The sequence below is a fragment of the Triturus cristatus genome, chromosome 1_1 (genome assembly GCF_964204655.1).
Source record: "Triturus cristatus chromosome 1_1, aTriCri1.1, whole genome shotgun sequence".
Lineage (NCBI taxonomy): Eukaryota > Metazoa > Chordata > Amphibia > Caudata > Salamandridae > Triturus > Triturus cristatus.
In genome coordinates, this window is record NC_140579.1 from 239,281,637 (window position 1) to 239,302,345 (window position 20,709).

General features: G+C 44.1%; 1 protein-coding gene across 2 annotated transcripts in view; it reads right to left on the reverse strand.

Annotated features, from left to right (window-relative positions):
- Window positions 1-20,709, reverse strand: part of NFASC (neurofascin) — a 1,241,670-nt gene that overhangs the window by 298,787 nt on the left and 922,174 nt on the right. The gene's annotated exons all lie outside the window — the stretch shown is intronic.

The window sequence follows — 20,709 nt, forward strand, 5'->3', positions numbered from 1 at the left end:
TTCACATGGTCAGTGCCCCACAGTTCGGCGCTGACCAGTGCAGCTCCCAGCCCTTTTCGCCCAATGGATTTCAATTGCAAGGGAAATTGGGCAGATTGGTTAAGTTTCTTGACAACTGCACAATCTACACGCTGAAGTGTATAGGTGCTCTTTTGTATCTGGGAAGAACATGTCAAATTACTAGTGAGCCTAACTCCCAGATACTTGAAATCCTTAACCTGCTCTAAAATGTTTAGACTCAGCCTCAATTTCCCTTTAAAAGATTTGTGTGGGTTAAAACCATAAACGTAGTTTTAGAACAGTTAATTTCAAGACCCCGGTCATTACATGCTGCTACAAACCTGTTGTAAAACATTCTGAATACCCATTGAGGTTTTGGAGATGAGCAGCGTGCCCTCTGTAAAAAGTAGGTAGGGGATTAGTCTACCAGCAAGTTTCGGGAATCAACTGCGCAATAATATAGGGCACTGAGAAGCCCATTCATATATAGGGTAAACAGGGTTGGGGCCAGGACACAACCTTGTTATACCCCTTTTATTACAGTAACACTCATGGATAGGTCTCCTCCAGAGCTCCATCTAACACAGGCATAATTATCTTGATGCAGTTGCACAATTAGTTGGAGTAGGCCACTAGGAAGCCCAAGATCCCCAAGGGCAGCCCATAGTTTAGCACGATTGATGGAGTCAAATGCCAATTTGAGATCCACAAACACGACATACAGGTGTCCCCTTTTAATCCTAATTTCCTTCCATATAAGCAGGAAGAAGCGAAACACCCAATTCAAGGTGCTTGTGGTTGCCCTAAAACCAGCTAGCAAGTGGGACAGAATACTATTTTCCTCTATCAAGGATTGCAAATAAGTCAAATTTATTTTGCAGATACATTTCTGTGTGTATAAAGCTAACAGGCTTATAAGTGGAGGGATCCCCATTTTCCGCTTTTGTAAAGACGGGGATTTTTTCGGCACCCCCCCCCCTTTTGTCCCAGGGATATTTCCCCCTCGTGCAATAACATTAAAAACTAAGTATAATAAAGAGCCCCATATATCTGTCTCAGAGCGGTAGAGATCACCGGGTATTCCATCTAGGCCTAGTGCTTTCCCTGGTTGCAGTGTACTAATTGCTGTCACAGCCTCTTCGAAGGTAGAGCTGGTTATATCTCCTGCTACTGGCTCACGAGAAGAGACCGTCCCATCCTTGATGTTGTTTTTGTCGAACTTCTGGTCATCCCCAGTATATAGTTTCCGTACATGATCTTCCCATACCTGTGGCTGGATGAAAAATCCCTCCTCTGTGACCAGATTAACTGTCCCTTTAAAAAGTAGGTGCCAGAATAACTTGCAATCCTTCAATCTAGATGCCTCAACTGGGGTGAGCCATTTCTCTTCCTCACAATTACTCTTTGCTTCAGCCTGTGACTTGCTATAGGCTTTCCTTCACTCTGTAATATCTCCACTGATACCTTCCTTTATAGCAGCGATTAGATCTATTTTGGCTTGTCTACAGGTTTCATTATACCAAGGCGCCTTACTCCGTGTATTAATGTTAATTTGGCACTGTCTGCAGGAGTGGCATTTTATACTCATTAATAAGGTGAAGAAACTGGTCATGATACTAGCATCATTAGTGAAAGAATCTCCCATGGCATTAAGGGTTTGAGCTACCGCTGTATAAAGGACAGCTAGCATCTTCTCATCTGAGACTATTTGGGGCCATTTAAGCCTCCTATTGTTGTTTGAAGTGGCCACAGGGACCGGCACGGGACTAATGGAGTTCATAATAGGAATACCAGCTAGCTACATGACAAGTGCATTGTAGTACTATCCTGTCTATCTATGACAGCCATATCATGCACTTTAGCCATATGTGCAGATCAACTATTATGTAGTCAATCCTACTCCTTGTGTTCACCCTTTTAAAGGTAAAGGATTCATCTAGGTCAGAGGGCGTCTGCCCATTGCAAGAATGGACCCCATGAGTAAGTGTGAAAGAAAGTATTTATTGACTGGCCTTTGTACATCTTTTAAGGGGGGGGGGGGGAGATCTGCAGTTTTTTTCATACCTCTTGCCAACTCTTCCTCCTGGACGATATCCTGCACATAATCCATGGGTTCATAAGAAACATTAAAATCCCCAGCATCTATGAGATAGTGTTCCCTTCTGGAGCTCTCAAGAAAGTTTGATTGCGTCAAGATTGTGTTTGAAATCTTATGCTGGCTGCTAAAACGGTTATAGATATTAATCTTATTTTAAACTTCCCTTTTAGGAATGCTAAATCAAGGCCCAATAAATCAGGTGAACCAATTTTGAGCCTACTCGTTTTACGCGCCATGCTTGTCTTAACCCAGATCAATAGGCCACAAGCATGTCTACCTGCAGGCAAAGGTCAGGCTGAAATGCTATAAGTGGTAAACCCCACCCTGTGAGCAGGTTCAATTGTCCAAGTTCCCTGAAAACATTCTATCATGAACTCTATAGGAATGTACCAAGGAAACAGGTGGGGGGAGGGGGGGGGGGGGGAGAGGGTTGTACCAAGTGTAGGAAAGAACAACTATACTCAGAGATTACAACACAGGCAAATATGGCATCTGTCTACTAGCTTGCCCCACATTCGGTCCACCAATATGGACCTTAGTCCGGCGAAATTCCATGAAAGGACTTTAACTTGTTGCTCGTCACTTGGACTTTCCTGTATATGGTAGCCTTCCAGTGCCTTAATTCTCCCTAAAGTTTTATCCACCCCATAATGGACTGGCAGAGATGCTGAACGATAGTGTCTATTGAGGGCCATTTTATTGCAAAGTGGGCTAACTCTGTGGGGACAACTAGATAGTTCTGGGTTAGGCGTCTTCTCGATTTCAAGTCAATCTGGATTATCTAATTCACGAAGTGCTTGGAACCTATTACAGGTTATTAAGCTAAAATGATCTCTGCCTAGCTGAAGGGTTTGGGGGATACTAACTGGTGTAAGCTATGCATAAGAGTTCTATAGAAATAACCCAAATGCATAATGCCAATCCCCTGAGCAGGGCCCGGCCAGCTTATCTCTTCCCCCATTTGATCAGTTTTTCCGCAAAAGCTGGGAATCTGCAGTATATCACCACAGAGTCACCATGAGTAGATTTACACAAAGAACCAACTCATCCCACTCTTCTAACAAATAAAATATCATGGTAGCTGACATTTGTAAAATCAGTGATGCAGGATAGCCAGTGGCGAACTTTGTTTTTCAATTGGGTAGTTGACTCATTATTGTTGTCAGGAAGACGGCGGCAATTTTTTAGTATTGCCACATATAGGCAACACTCTGAGTTAAGATCCAAGATTGCCTGGTTTGATGTGGTTTGAGCACCGTTAGCTAATGTGTTTGAATGCCCTCTATTTGATCTGGCTATCTCCCTTTGAGTGGTGCAGGTCTCCTTATCACCTTATCCCTGTCCCTATCCCTTAATTCACTTTTAATACACTCTCCTGCAGGTGATAGGGTACTTAGCAGCAGTCCTCCCGTTTGGGCAGAACCCTTCTAAAATCAAAACCTCTATTTCAAACAGTGGTTGGTTGCGGAAGTTGTGCAGCAGTGCTGTGATGTTTACTTTTCTGAGTGTTGAACCGAACTTCCCCCAGACACCCCCAAAAATACCTTTTTCCATTTTTGTGGGCCTCTCATGACCAACTCAAGTTCTAATATTAATAAAAGATTGCTGCAAGGCTAACACAATGGCCTCTAATTTGCTGAGTTTATCTAAAATTGGAGAAAGGCTACTGGACAATATACACCGAAATCGGGTTACCATATTGTCCAAATCAAGATTTAACTGTGTTTTGGGATCAGGGGTCATAGTCACAAGCTTGGAGTTATTAGTGGATGGTGGTAGATTTAGATTCCACCACCCCCGCTGATGTATGTCCAAGGTTTTTTTTATTAGATCGTGTCCTTGTCCCTTGGGATGGTACCACGTTTCACTTTCTTCTTCCCTTTCAGCAGGGGGTCCAAGTGCTAACTATTTCATAGCAGGATTGTAGAAGATTAAGCAGTTAGTAGTTGGTAAAGATTTACAAACACTTAGTTAGTCCAGAGGTTAAAGAGAACTGGAGCCAAGAGGGTCCGCTGGGCACGTGTGCAGACGGGCCTGCCATTGGCCCTGGCACGCACACGCCCTGTGCTGCGGGAGCATGAAGAATGCCTTTAAGGTGTCGGGTATGCTGGCACCGACTCCCGCGCTTTCACGAGCGCTGGAGACCGAGTCCCACCCCAGCCAGCACAGAAACACAAAAGCAGCAAGTCTCCAGGTAATAAAAGCGCGTCTCGCGATACTGGAGAGTGAAGAATGCCGTTAAGGCGCCGGGAGGGCTGGCCACACATCCCATGCCGTCACGAGCACTGGGGGCCCAAGTCCCACCCCAGTCAGCACAGAAACACAAAAGAGGCAAGTCTCCTGGCAGTGAAAGCGCGTCCTGTGCTGTGGGAGTGTGAAGAAAGCCATTAAGGCATCGGTAGGACTGCCTCAGTCTCCTGCGCCGTCACAAACGCTGGGGGACCGAGTCCCACCCTAGCCAGCACAGAAACACAAAAGCAGCAAGTCTCCCAGCAGTTTTTTAGGTCGAGCCAAGCGGCAGCGCGCATGCGCTCCTCGCTCTGCGAGGCACACTGTAGTAGGGTAGAACGTGGCAGCCTCGTCCACTCTCCGCCCATATTTGTCATTGGCTTTCTGTCATTGTCCTTCTTAAATGCTGGTTTTAGATTGGTAAATAAGCTTTTTAGTCCCTCCTCTGTACCGCTTTGTCTCCATCTGTTACCGCCCATTAGGACAGGACCTTTTACTGGTCATGCTACACAGTCTGCTTTATCATGGCTAAGAGCACTATTTTTGATTTATTGTTTGCAGCGCGATCGGCTTTCACTTCAGTGGCCACGCTTGTTTATTTAATTAATTTGCAACGCAGACCGGTTTCACTTTTGCGGCCGCGCTTGTTTATTTAATTATTTTGCAACGTGGTCCGCTCACTTTAGCGACCGTGCTTGGTTTTTAAATGAATCTGCTGTTTTCTTCTGTGTGAGGGGCACAGGTGGGCTAGAGCCAGGCACGTCATGCGAGGCTTGGTTCTGTTGTGGTGAAAGGCAGGCACTTTTACCTAAACAAGAATTTGCAATGCAATAGGTCTTGCATTTAATGACAATTCCTCGTTTTAGTTTTCAAAACATAAATAAAAGGCATTGTCATTTACAATGCCAATAGCTTAAACTCGTGTAAATGTGAGACCTATTGCATTGCAAATGCTTGTTTGCTGTGTTGTTCAGGTCCAGAGTCAGTACAAAATGCAATGCATGTGATGCTGGGGGCCATATTACCTTCGACTTCTGGCATAGTATGACTTTCTGCTGACCCAATGATTTATTTCTTCACAGTCCAAAATTGGTGCCTCAGATTAGCTGTAATTTAACTGCACGGTACTCAAGGAACACCGGCATGCATAATTTCTTGCCAAACAACTTTCTCAAGTAAGACTAAATTGAAAAGGGGGCGTGGCCAAGATGGCACGGAGCACGTATGTGCACACTAGAGCTCTGGCAATGGTACAGGCCTAAGGCCATTATCCTGAGCCCAGGGGGCTACCAGCTGCCAGCCAGGGGCACGACGCAACGGAGGCAGTGAAGGAGACGATGGACCGCCCAAGTGCTGCCATCAGACCTTCAGCGTACACAGTGCGGGTGAGTCCGTGGAGGTGGCCGTGAAGACCGGGAGAGGGTGGGAACCCGTAATGGATCCCCGGGCCTCTCGAGCAGCAGCTGCTCCAGAGAGCACGAGCGTGCACCCAGCTGTATTTGCTGCCTTAATCCACAAGGACAGGCACTTCGGAGCGGTCGCTGGACACACAGCCGTAGACAAAGCGGCATACTCAAGACGGAGGAGAGGTGGCCTGGAGCGGTTGACGGAGCAAAGCTGAGGCCCCTTCTGGCGGGCCTGGCCTGATGAAGGAGTGCAGCTATTCTCAGAAGGTACTCAGAAGGGACTGCTCCCTGTGACATCTGCTGCCGCCTACGACTAGTAAGCCCCTTAGGAGTCAGGCTCTGGAAGAGAGCTGAACTGGGAGGAGAGATGAACCAGGTGGAGTGCTGCGGGGGCGCCTTGGTGAACGGCACATTGAAGGTACTGCGCTCCTGGTGGCGGATGTGAGCACCGTTCAGTTCTGAGGTAGGGGCCCCGGGAGGAGGACTGAAGGGTCCAACACAACTACATCTCCTGTGACGAGGCTGAACCCGTTGGCTATTGTCCTGGGCAGTGGGGAGCAGGGGACCACCTCAACCCCCGCGATTGACCGAAAAGGCTTTGACTTGACCAGGTGAGAATATATTTGGCCATGTAGATAGACTTACATACCTCTAAATTTGATGCCATCCTGAGCGCCATTCAAGACGTCAAAACAAAGCTTAAAACAAAAATAGACTCTGTGGCCCTGAATGTCAATTTACTGTGTGCTGATCATAGGAAATTAGTGGACAGGGTCGTTGACGCTGAATCTAAGCTCACTACACTACGTCCCACAGTGTGTGAGGTGCAGGAGTAGATATAGGATCTCCGAACTAAGATTACAGCACTCCAGATTCGAACAGAAGGGCGCTTTAGGAGCAAAAATTTGAGAACTGTTGGATTTCTGGACTGTGAGGAGGGCCCTAGCGTTGACCTGTTGGTTGGGAACTGACTGGAAACCGTAGTACTTCAGTATAAGACATCACAGTTTTTTTCAGTGGAATGGGCCCACAGGGTGTTGGGTCACCCCCCCCACCAGGGGCTCCCCTGCGCTCGATAGTGGCCCCTCTTTTCAACTTCAGAGACAGTGACCTGGTGCTCCAAATAGCTAGAACTAAAGGCCCTTAGAAGACCAATGGCTTCAATGCAAACATAAACCTGGAATACACGGCAGCCATCCAGTGCCAACATTTCACTAACACCAAAATTAAAAAACACTCGAGGGTGCAATAGTGAATCAGGGAAAGACTGCCTTTTTTTTTTTACCCCTTCGGAATCGTGGTAATGGCTGCAGACAGACAGAGGGCATAAGTGCACCAGCTCGTGGCACCAGCACCATGGAGATGGGAGCAACAGCACAACAGGAAGTGCCTTGTAAAGCGTGCAAGGGCGCCCAACACAGAGTGAGACGGCTATGGCCAGGGCTCAGGTAATAGAGGACATATTTTGTAAGACATATAGCCCGACCACATCACAGAAATCAGCCAGCCTAGACCCAGAGAGCTCCACCGAAGTTCAGGATGGAATAGAGACTGGTGATCGCTGGCGACCGTTGCTGATGACCTCCTTTGACCTGACCAACAAGAGGGCTGAATGCCCTACTGAGCATGGTTCACCTGGCAGGTGCTCTTATTGACATGATGGACCTGGACAAGAAGCACTGACTGGCACTTTGTACTGCCTGCGGTCCCCCTCAGTTTACCATCCACTAGCTGGAAATTTGTTGGACACGCAGCTTGAGTATTACACAAGGGGGTTACTGAGGGGAGCCAGTTCTGGCTTTCATCTTGGAGTGGGGAGTATTGTTACCTGTGCATTATTGATTTGATCCCATGCAGCACTGGCAACTTGACCATGACGTGGCTGCCTGGTTCCCGCCCGGACCATAGAGGTAATGGAAGTAGGAACCCCCTGGTTGTGCTCAGAGCGTATCCCCTTAAGTTCTTAGATGGGTAAATAGTGGCACAATACTCTTTCCTGACCTGAAATGTCCAAAGAATGGCTACTCCAGGGAAATGACACGGGGTACACGCATACCTAAAACACAGGCATATTCACTTCACCAGCTTACAAGAGACCCACCTTAAGGGAGCGGTACTTCAGAAGGTAGCACTCAGATGGGGAGGACAGACATTTGGGACCACATTCTCTGCATACACAAGACGGGCGCTGATCTGGGTGGCTCCAGGGATCCCATATGTGATGCAGCACACACATATGGACACAGCTGGCAGATATGTGGTGTTGGAGGGACTTTTAGATGGCTACCCTCTATTATTGCAATCTATTCCCCGAATGTGCAGCAACTGGAGTTTTTTGGCCAATTGTCTCCGAGGCTGGTACATGATCCACATTTTCCCCAGCTCTTGGGGAAACTTTAACTGTGTTGTGGATGCCCTCACCAACCACAGCACTCCGCCACTACAGGGAAAAGGGTGCACAGAGTTTTGTGTCAGTTGCAGGACTTGCAGCCTTATTGATGCCTGGAGACATGGTCACCCATAGAGGGGGCAATTATCCTTTTACTCCCCGATTAACCGCTTACTCTCCGGGCTAGATTATTGCCTCTGCTCCGGGGACCTCTGTCCAAGAGTTTTAAATACCGACTACTTGGGGTGTAACCTTTCGGACCATAGTCAATACTATTGTGGGTATTGTGGATATTGGATTTGGTGGGGTGGACATTAGCTTCCAGTCTGCCTATTGGGTTGGATGAGTAGATCCAAGAAAAATACAATGGAATGTTGCTGTATCGCAATGACATGGAGGTCCTCTGAACTGCAGATTACGCAGTGTCTTATAGACCTGCGGATGTGGGTGGTGGCGGAGCAGGTGCCAATCCATATAGAATTCCATCGATCTAGAGCATCGCAGAATGGGATGCATATGTTATCAAACTAGAGGCTCAGCTGGATAACAGACCACCACGATAGCCGCCAGTAGGGGTCTCGGCAGGTTGGGTGGGAGTTTAGTTGAGCTTCTCTGTATATTCCCATTATACAGTAGGAGTAGTAAATTCTACCCCCGCCAAAGTCCAACACTTTTCTTACTATTACGCTGTTTAGAGTGGCAATAGTAGATTTTCCCCTCTGAAATCCAATGCTTTCCCTACTGTTGAATTGTTTAGTGCGAATAGTACATTTCAGTTGTGTAGACTAGAGTGAGAATTGTAATTTTCACTTCTCCAAAATCCAACGTTTTCCCACTGTTGTATGGACTGGAGTGGGAATAGTAATTTTCACCCCTCTGAAATCCAACGCTTTTCCTACTGTTGCAGAGACCGGAGTAGGAATAGTGAACCTAATTCCCCCAAAGTCCAACACTTTCCCTATAATTGTGGTGACTGGAATAGCAATAGTAAATCTAACCCTAACTAAGTCCAACACTTTCCCTACTTTAACTGTGTTGTGGATGTTCTGACCAACTGCAGCACTCAGCCACTAACGGGAACAGATGTGCATAGAGTTTTGCGTCGGTTCTAGGACTGGCGGCCTTATTGATGCCTGGAGACATGGTCACTCCTAGAGAGGGAATTCTCCTTTTACTTCCCGATACACAGCTTACACGCCAGGCTAGATTATTGGCTATGCTCCGGGGATCTCTGCCCAAGAGTATTAAGTACAGAATACTTGGGGTGCACCCTTTCGGACCATAATCAATGCTATCGTGGGTTTTGGATTTGGTGGGGTGGACATTAGTTCCCAGTCAGTCTTGTGGGTTGCTTGAGTAGGTCCTAGAAAAATACAATGGTATGTCACATGGTTGATTTGGAAATAATATTATACAAACACTGTATCGCAATGATGTGGAGGTCCTCTGAACTCCTGCAGATGACGCAGTGGCTTACAGACTTACGGATATGGGTGGTTGCGGAGCAGGCGGCAATCCATATAGAATCCCATTGATATGGGGCATCGCAGCATGGGATACATATGTTACCAAACTAGAGGCTAAGATGGATAACGGACCACGATGGTGGCCGCCAGTAGGCGCCTCGGCAGGTTGGGTGGGGGTTTGTTGAGCTTATCTGGGTGCAGTACCATGGGGAATCCCGAGAGGTAGCGAATTTGAGCGGGTGGGAAGTCCTCAGCTGTGGCCTGGGGGGGCACGACCAGCGCCTAAGAGAAGAAGGGGAGGGGCAAAAGAGGACGAGCGCTGGGTAGTGGTCCATGGAACTGGAAAGGCAGAGTTTGCTGCAGTAAAAAGGATGGGATTCGTAAATGCTGAGAGGATCGCGCAGGGCATGGGGGTCAATGTCTTAGTTTAAAGTTCCTATTGCCCTGGCAGAAGCTTATAGCTTGATAATCTGTAGCTACTTGTTGTGGAGATGCACAATTGTAACACCTGCCATCCCCTGGAGAGTTTTTACACATCAAGTTGTTTCACAGGAGCAGAGCTTTTTGCAAGGTACACTACCTAACTGTCCACTACTGGTAATTTGATTGTATTAACCAACTGTGGGGAGTGCTCTTCTGTAAAACAATATATAAAAGCTAATAGAGAACAATCTGGAAAAAAAATAAGACTAAGTTGAAGTGTCGGATAGTTGCTGCTTTTTTATAAATGCCTTCGTGTGCAACTGTGTTTGATGGGTATGGTATACATCCAGACTTTGTTGAACACCTTTTACTCCACAAAACATTGCTATTCCCATTGTAAGACATTTCCAGTGTGTTGTCACTATTTAACTGCAGTGGCGATGCACACTATGCTCCTGTTTGCACTATGTTTAGAATAGCTCCTCCACCACCGTGGAGAGAAACTTCCAGTGAAGTTCCGATGAATTGGGACATATGGAAGAATGTTTTTGGCATATTTTGAAGTTGTAGAAGGAGTTTGAAAGTTGTTACAAAAGGAAATTGTCCTTGCTTATACATTTTTGGGGAGTCAGGGTGGGGATGGGTTTGGTCTAAACTTCTTTGTGAGTTGTGTTTTCTTATGCTATTAAACAGAAGGAAATAATATAGGGAAAGAAAGTCAATACAGTCATGGAGGGATTCAATTTTTATTCCAGGAAACAAGAGGAGGGAAAAGCATAATTGAAAATCACCAAGTTCAAGTTCAAAAGCTTTATTCGGTATGTAAAATACAACCATATAAGCAGAACAAAACACATAAAAAATACATAACATCCAATTAATACCTTATACACTGGGCATGACTGAGAACAATATGTAAACATTGTTAAAGTGCATAATGCTAATTTATCCACGAAGCATATACGTTACATTTTTAGCAAAGTGCGTGTTCCATATAAGTGTCTAGTATGTGCAGATGTGCAAAAGATGCAAAACCTAAAAACAAATCCAAAATACATCATTCAGAATTCATTTGAGCTACAAGATGCATAAAAAGAAAAGAAAAGTCTGGGCGATACCTAAGTGTACAAAATTTATAACAAAGTTTGACTAATCGGTACAGACTATGGACTTCCTTATATTTATGCATTTGAGCACATAAGATGCCACAAAAAAACAGGTATCAGGACTTTCCAGGGTTGTTAAAAACTTCATTGCTGATTTGGTAGAACGTATCTTGTGTTTTAAAAGGATAGGTTTTAGATAAAATTTCCTAAAATAACAATAAAATTTACAAAACAATAAAAAATGACAGCAGCTTTGTTTTGAGATATTATCACAAGGACACAGCATACTAGATTTGATCTTCATATCCGGGAATGAGACTAAAAGATGCACAATCCCTAACCTTAGACGGGTTAGGACAAATCTATGGGAGTTATAAGTCACAGTCGTGAGATATGTCTGAAAACCTCTCCTTAAGTCCAAATCAAGGTAGGAAGCAACAGTTGTTAAGCTACTGGACTGATTCTCTCTGGCAGCATTCTTGTGTGCCAGGAACCTCAATTTTATGTCTTTTTTAGGTATCAGTACAGCTGCTTCAGGGTTCAGACGAATGTTACAATCAAACAGAAGGTCAAACCAGTAGTAAATATATCTCAGCCATGGTATCCGAGACGAATAATCAAGTTTCATACAATCCTTGATGATTGTTTGTGTAAATACCGTCTCAGTTTTGGACCAAATAGAGCGCCAAAGTAACAATGGACGTAGAGCAGCTAGGTCCATGATAAAGTCAATACCGGCTTCCATATGGGTTAAGATATTGGGAACTGAGGAGGGGGCACATAACAATCTCTTCAAAAATTTATTCTCATCATTCTGTAAATTATTAACAGGATGATGTCCCCATACTCCTGCCCCATATAAGGCAGATGAAATACACCTAGCTTTGTAAATGGCCAGCATGTCTTTCGTTCTCCTTTGCCCTAATTTGGCCGCAAATCTAAAAATACTACTGGTATTTCTATTCATCTTTAACCTCACATTCTCATCCTCATTATTCCATTTCCCATCCCCGGAGAATGTTATCCCCAAATAACAGAAACTGTTGACCGGTTGTATCTTAACTTTATCGATAAAGAAGGAGGAATTAGATTTCACCCTCTTTCCACAGGTCATAACAAAAGTCTTAGTTTTATTAATTATCAGTTTCCTGTCTTTGGTGAATAACACAAATCTATCTATTAAGCGTTGGGAGGCCATTCTGTGTTCGTGATAAAAGAACCGCATCATCTGCGTATAATAAAATAGGAGTAAGGCTTCCATCAATCACAGGGGCGTCTGAAGGCAATTTACTTAAAATTGAATCAATTTCATTTATAAATAGGGAAAATAAAAACGGTGCCAGGACGCACCCCTGGCGAATACCTCTTGCAACTTTAAAAAAGGGCGTACATTCTCCCATAGGACCATAACGTACTTTACATGAAAGTCCGGAGTATAACCGAGCCAGAAAGTATACACACTCTTTAGGGGCACCTAGATCTAACAGAGTGTCCCATAAGATATTGTGATCTACAAGATCAAAGGCGCTGCTTAGGTCTGCGAAACAGAGGAACAGATTGCCATCCTTAGCAACAGTGTATTTATGTATAAGGAGGTCTAAATTAACACACTGCTCCAGCGTCCCCAGACCTTTCCTGAATCCGTATTGTGCCTTTGAAATGATCGAATTGTCGATGGCCCAAGTCTCAAGTCTTTTTAAAATTATTCTGCTCATAATTTTTATAGATGCGTCTAATAGTGAAATGGGACGATAATTACTTGCCTCAGACCTGGATCCCTTCTTAAAAAGGGGAATGATTATTGACTGGCCCCAGGAAATTGGCATCTGTCCCTCCACTGTTGCATTAAATAACCTGGTTAGAATGGGGGCCCACAAGTGAATCTCGGACTTATATAAATCCAGCGGGACCCCATCTGGGCCAGGAGCCTTGCCACCTTTGCTGTTGCTTAGACCCTCATAGACCTCGTCCAGGCCAATAGTCAGGGGCAGTCTTGGCCAGGTAAACTCATTGCCCTGATGGGAATCTAAAATTAACCTATCCGGGTTAAAAATATTTAAAAAATGATGCATCCATGTTTTACAATCAACGTGAGAAGTTATTTCAGGCACAGTGTCATTTTTTAAGAAAGGACTATTTATAGTGTTCCAGTATAATTTACTATCATTTGTTTCGGCCGCAAGATTGAGATTATTCCAGGCCTCCTCTTGGAGAGCTTTTTTCCTCTTGATGAGTGATATTTTATAGACAGCACGACAATTTTTAATTGCTGTGCTGTTGCGAGGTTTGAAGCTCAACGCTTGTTTTAATGCATGGAGAGCCTGAGTACAACTTGTATCAAACCAACCAGTCTTGATTTCTTTTTTCCCTTTATATGGTTTTGTAAGTAGATTGTCAATGGTTTCATTAATTGTACACAAGTGGTCGAGTACAACATGTGGATGTACCTCATCGCCAATGCAATAATTTACTTCCATGTTGCATTTGCTTAAGACCTCCTCCAGTAATTCGTGTGGAACGACCGTTGTCCATTTAATCCTGAACCCATTAGGTCTTACTGCCTCGATGTTATTTAAACAATTGTTGGCATCCATGTTTTTGTGACCCCAACTATGCAGTGATAAAGAGATACTGTTGTGATCACTTAAAATTTGCTCGTTGACATGCAAGTTGGAGTATGCACAATCATTAGACAGTAAAATATGGTCAATATATGAGTTAGCTCCTCTGCCAGTAAAAGTTGGACAGATTTCGTTATTACTATTTCTCGTACAACTTAACATATCCAAATCCAACTTGGCTAGCATCATATTTAGGGCGGTACCATACGCGCAATGTGGGAAATGTAAACAGTCGTTTTCCTCCGTATTACCAGATTCCCTTCTTAATCCACATAAATTACTCGAGGCAAAAGGACAAGGGCTTATATTAAAATCACCCACCCAAAGGACAATCGACTGATGGCCTGAAACTGCCTGAGTCCTCACAATTTCATTTTCTAGCTGAATCAGAATTTTACCTCTGTCAGCAGTGAATACATTATTATAAAAATTTATCAGCAACAAGTCCTTCCCTGTATCAAACTCTAGACATAATACCTGAGAATAGACATCCACTGAAACACAACTTTTGGTTTTACAGGAGTTTAGTTTGGTTGATATTAAAATCAAGAGACCACCTTTGGCTCTTCCAGCGGTCGAGCTCACTGCATTCAAGCTATATGCTGAGTATCCCTCAATAAAGATAGGTTCCTCGCACCAAGTCTCCTGAAGACATATTATATCGTACCCTTTGTTAATAAAATCCCTCCAAAAAGGGGAATCTAATTTCCTTTTCAAACCTGCAATATTCCACGTAACAACGTGGTAACCTGTGTTGGAATCACAGTTTGACACTATATAATCATTTGCTCGTTCTACAAGGCAGGGTTCTGGAATTAAAAGAGAGTCTGCAACAGAGGGCAAGGTTGCAATCTTTGTCCGTTTAGTTCCTGAGCACACCATGACGGCATCCGCTTGATTGGTTTCAAATGGAGAGTGCAAAAAAGCAGTCGCCACTATATTAGACTGCTCACTGGTGGCCTGTTTATCATTCGACTTCCTGATATTGTTAAACAGTCAGTCGTTTTCCTCCAACGATGACAAGGCAGAAAAACGGTTAAAAAGGGGGAGGGTGTAATCCCTCGGCCTACAGAATGGCTCATTTCCATATATATCCCCTCTATTACAATGCATCGGGACTCTCGGTAGCAAGTTAGGAGGATAACCAACCCCCCCTCTAGTTAGACCAGCTGCATAGTGCTCATCCTGTTGATGCTGTGGTAATTGCTGGCAGTTCAAATAACTATAAAAATAACCCAAAGGTTTAGCAGAGACTGAATTAACTTGGTTGGGTAAGGAGGCGGCTTTTAGGAGGACAGTTGCCACGTGCTGTGGGTATTTAAAATTAACTATAATACAGTCCCCTCTGGTAGTTTTCCTGCCTTCCCCTATCCAGCCAACTCTGCGAGTAGACAAAATATCTTTAGAAAATGCCAGCGGAAAACCACAGTTTTTGTTAAGCCAGGCAAGGGACTTATTTTTTAACGAATCATGAGTTTCCTGCCTGGAATTAAGCATACTGGAGTCGACCTCAGGGACATTAATCAAAACCACTGCATAAGGTGCACACTGTGGTGGGAGATTAACAATATGATTTCTCTTGTGATTAATAAAACCGGCATCTCCATCAGCTACAGGTTTTTGTACATTCTGTGGGCGCGCACATACAGGAAGAGATGTGCTTGATAATGGAACTAATGAGGAAGAGGAAGGTACTGCTGTTGCAGTGGGTGGTACATTTACAGACGGACTTAACTGCCTGCTGTCCCCCAAATTCGCAGAGACTCCCTTACTATAAATACTAGACGTAGGTCCCAAGGCACCATCCATTAAACCAAGAACCCCAGGGGCCGGAACAGGCAATTTGGTGTTTTCCAAAAGTCGATTTTCATAGGAGGCCAAGAGACCCTTTAAACAAGCTACTTCTGCAGAGACTGAATTTAACTTTACCAGCAGGGGGCTAATTAGGGCCTCTAGTTTTGACTCGATGATAGATACCAAATGTCCTATTGAGGCTGTATGAAGAAAAACCCCCTCAGCTTTATCATTAGTCCCCAGTATATCTTTTAACGAGTCAGATGTAGCCACCCTGCTCAGTTGGGTTGTACCCTGCTTTTTAGATTTGTAAGACACCGCCCTCTTCGCTGGGGCTTTCCTACATGCCCGCACTTTCCTCAACAAGGGGGAAGGAGTTGGGGTGATTTTGGAACAAGATGCTGTGGTCTGTGAGGGGGTAGAATCATTTAAAAAGGTAGATTCATCAATGCTTTCAACATTAACCACATCAAGGGGTACATCGACCATTAATTCTACAGTCTCAATGTCAGTATTACCCCTACAACTTTCTAAAGTAGATGTTTCAGTGTTAAGTGCTAATGAATCCGCTGACGGTACTTCTAAGCTTGATCTGCCCAATGAGAGTCTCCGTTCTTTGTTGATCTTATTGACAACTTTTACCATATAATTATCCATGGTCCTCTTTTCTCCTGTACCAGACTGGTTAGTAGACTTAGACTTCGGCATCATTACATTAAGTCCAATAGCCTGTAACACAGGTATACGCGTGGAACAATACACTTACAGGTCCGTGGTGTCTGTAGATGATCAATGGTCCGTGGCCCTGCCCTGCCACTTCCTGCCCCGGACGGCCACAGACGGTCCCGCCCTTGTCCCGGGCTTCTCCCGGCGCTACCCGCGCGCGATCCCGCGACGCGGGAGCAGCGTCGTTGCTTTAAGGGCCTCCTGGCGCGCAATTAGGGCTCAGCTGGTGTGTGCTCGCTGGGGCTGCTGGGGCGTGTAGTCCCGTCTCCCCACCGCGGCCGCGATAGGTATTGACGCGGCGGCGGGAGACCGGGACGGCTTGAGGCAGCGAAGCTACGGGAGCAGGCAACAGAGTCCGCACCGCCAACAAGGGACAAAGTGCAGGTAAGTTCCGCTTCAGGAAATTGAAAATCACATTGTCGCTCTTATATCTTTAGCTGTATTTTCTGATATCGAACATACAGATTACAAACATCAGGTTCTAAAGATTATTAGGCAGGAGTTTCAGAAACAGTAATGGGTGGGCATGGACTCGTCTCTCAATGCCACTACTGATATAGCTAAGAGGCTGATTGGTCAAAGCGTTTTGTGCATGAGATTAGAGCAAATTAGAGCAGCGCTTCTATCAATTTTATAAATAAAGCACAAGAGTTAGAGGATTAAGAAATGTGCTGCTAACAGACCGCCAAAAAGTAATCCGCTTTTTAACGTTAACGGTGTGGCAGTTTTGACGATTCAAGGGCGATCCTGCAATAGATCAGAATTGTATGAAATGGAAAAAGAGGGCTCATTTTGAGAGAGTATGTAGAAGCTTTGGTAAGGCTTGTGCGTTTGGGTGTATGTTCAGGCAGACAGACAAATAGATAGACTATTTTGTGCTTTGTTATCCTGTACATAACTATCATTATGTGTAGTCTTGCTATAGGAGGACTTATTATGTAACTGAATCTGTGCTTTTGTAAACAGCTTGCATCACATAGAAACTCTTTTTTCACTGATACCCTTTGTGTCATGTTAACGATACACAAAACTAAATGTAAATAACTAAATATGGTGATTGAACAAGGGGATATGGCATCCCAGTTCTTGAATCCCACCGATAGTCATAACAAGAGTAAGGGACTGCCAATAGGTACAGTGAACATGGATAGGAAGCATGATTTTTGTGTGTGGTACACAGTGTTGGGGAAACCTCTGGTAGATGTGTTCTGGAAGAATAGAAAATTACACAAAAATGGTGTACAGCCTGGCGGCAACAAGGGTCACGGGGCCAACTTATTAGGATACTTTTAGGCAAAGGTGATCTTTTGGAGCAGACGTACCACTGGTAAGACTCATGTCACGGACAAGGTGAAGCTATTCTGGGATGGCCCCATCAGGATGAGATGAGGATATGGTTAGATCCTAGGGTCGAACTCCCAGTTTATGTAGTGATAGGAAAATACAAGTCTAAAGCTTGTGGTCAAGCGATGGGAGATGTTAAGGAAAATCTGCCTGATGAGTATTCTCGTAATTAGACATACATCCCTTTTAGTAGGAAATTAGGTGAATATAAAAGATGAAACACCACATAAGTTCGAAAGAAAAAACTACTCTTTACAGGCATGTATATTTCTCCAGAGGTAATTACTTTGCAGAGTTCCTCGGAATTAAGGCTTTGCATAGATTGAACAGCCTGAATGAGGCAATTTGGGTTGATTGTCATCCTCTTCCCTTTTGGGACAAAATGGTATCAACACTGGCAGGAGCTAAGGTGTCTTCTATTCTGGACCCAGCCAGGGTCTATCATCATGTAGTTCTATTGTAAAACTCAAAATATTTAACAGCTAAATACTTAACAGCTTTTGCCATTCTAGAGGGGATGTATCAGTATTGCAGGATGCCTTTTGCCTAAGCCAGTGCAGCTACCATGCTCCAATAGCCGATGAAAGAAATTCCCAATGGGATAACTGGTTCTTTGGCTATTCAGGATGATGTTTTAGTCTACCGAACGGACCATGATGAGCACAATGCCAATCCAATGAGAGTATTGGATGTGTTGGAAAAAAGAGGATTGACTCTAAAGTTATCCAAGTGCAAATTTAACAAGGAGGAGAACCATCTTCGATATTGTATTACTAGTAATGGTATCAAGCCCAAGGAGAGCCAGGGAAAGGCCATACTGAGGCACCAACTAATCAAACAAAAGAGCAAGTAATTTCATTCCTGGGTTCAACCATGTTATATGCAAATTAAGTTCAATGTAATGCACAGGAAGTGAAACTATAAAGAAAAAGAAAGTTCATCTGGAGTGAGAGCCAAGCCTTTGAAATGGAGATTATTTGCAATACCCATAATTGAAACCATAAGTCAGGGAAGGAAATACTTCCATGCATTTGGGTGGCCAAGCATTTCAGTATGATTTTATAGGAGACACAATTTGTCCTCATGGCAGGTGTTCTCTGATTGCAAGGTTGGCCAGACTTGCAGTGAAACTGCAAGCTTTTTAGTACAGTGTGAGTATATTCCAGCACGAATAACATCCACAAGGACTATTTTCCCAGACTGCCTTTGTCAGAGGAAGAAGTTGCTAAAAAACATGTGAAGCAGTGCGAGGTAACCTTTACTATGAAGGGTGCTTGTTTGGTACCTCATCGAGTGAAGTTTCAAAAAGTGAAAAGGAGTGGAAAAAAGAACTGGAGAAGGATACCACGAGTGCTGTTGAATAACATATTCCTGGATAACCAGATGAATGGAAATTGAGCCGGTATTTAAAAGTGCAGGGTGAGCTGGTTCTAGAGAATGGAGTTTTTCTGGAGTATAATTAAGAGGAGGCAAGATAATACCCAAATTTATGTTTAGAGAATAAGTTGCTAGCTGTACATGAGGGTCGTTTGGTATGTTGGGCACCAAAAGTACTAGTACTTCTGGTGGCCCTAGATGGATGCCACTCTAAATGGGTTTGTGAATGAGGGCCATGTAGGCATATGATAGTTCATCAAAAGGCATGCATCGTGAATCATTGCCACACTAATCCTGGCGAACATCTGGCATTATAGTGAATGGTCCGTTTTTTCTGTCGTTTGAAGACAGGAGGCCTTTAGGATTGTGCTCATGGACTATTTTACGAAGTGGCCAGAAGTAAAGATGGTCACATCTGAAGCCATAATTGAATTTCTGGATGATGTTTTTATACAGAGGGAATTTTGGAACAAATTTTGTCTGATATTTGACGGCAATTTGTCAGTAAGATAGTGGAAGATTTTATGACCAAGAATGACATGAAACATAAGAGGCCCTCTGTGTTTCATCCTGAATCCAAATAATAGGGGTAAATGTTTAATAGCGTTTTTAAGGAATCTATACAATTGCCAGTGAATGGTGGAAATGAATAGAGTAAAATCTTTTACGCCATACTGCTTACGGCAGGGTTACTGCCAACAAAATTCTGAGTATCATATTTTGAGCTATTGTGGGGACAAAAACATGGGCCCAAGTTGGTCCCAGGGTGGTTAAAGAATAAAGCTGAGAGAACATGGAAGTTGATTTTCAGGAAATAAGGTAGTGCTGTAGAGGTATACAAGAAGGTGGAAGAATACATTTACGACAAGAGAGGGAAATTCAGAAAAACGAGTACTCAAATTGGTGATTTACTGTGTGTTATGTTATAAATTGACACAGGGAAGGTTACCTTCTTGTGATCAGTTACTGTGACAGAAGTGTGAGCAAAGATGTCAGCGTGGTACCTTAAAAGGTTTTGAAGTTACCCAGTGGCACTTTTCAAGGATGCTGCTGCTAGTTTGCAGATGGAATATAGGGGCATTGTCGTTCTTGATGTTGTGGAGGCAGTCACCTGTCCTAGGCAGGGTGTGTGTCGGATTGAGATGGAAGGAATCTGGATTGTAGCCCAAGAGAAGGAGGAGAGCAGGATCTTTGCAAAAAGGAATGGCACTATAAAATCATAGCTTTGTATCCTGCGTGTGGGGGAACGGAGAGGGCAACTGACCCAAAATTACAGGATTATATAATAAATTGAGTGTTTGTTGGCTTGCGATATTTCTACTTTAGTTTTATTTTTTCCTTTTGCTCTGTTTTTCAGCATTCTTAGGGAAGAAAGTCAAAGCGTGTTGTATATTTTCAGTATGGAATGTATTTTAAGTCAGGGTAGCATGAGATGGAAGATCACTGGTTGGTTGGCTGAGGCTGCAGCATGGCTGGTTCAGTTGTTACCCCTTGAACACCCATTTGTGAACCTGTTCTCGGAATAAACCATTGAGACTGCTACTTTCCTCTGTGCCATCTTCATACACCTTCATCCAGATTTTCTGGTAAAGACCTTTCCTAGTTTGCAGTAGCTGGCTGATAGAAGTGTGCTAGAGAGTGGGCTATGGGCCTTCAAATGTGCTTGACCTTTTCAGCCAGCTGTCCAAGTAAGTGTAGATGAAGATACTTTGTTTCTTCTGATGAGTAGG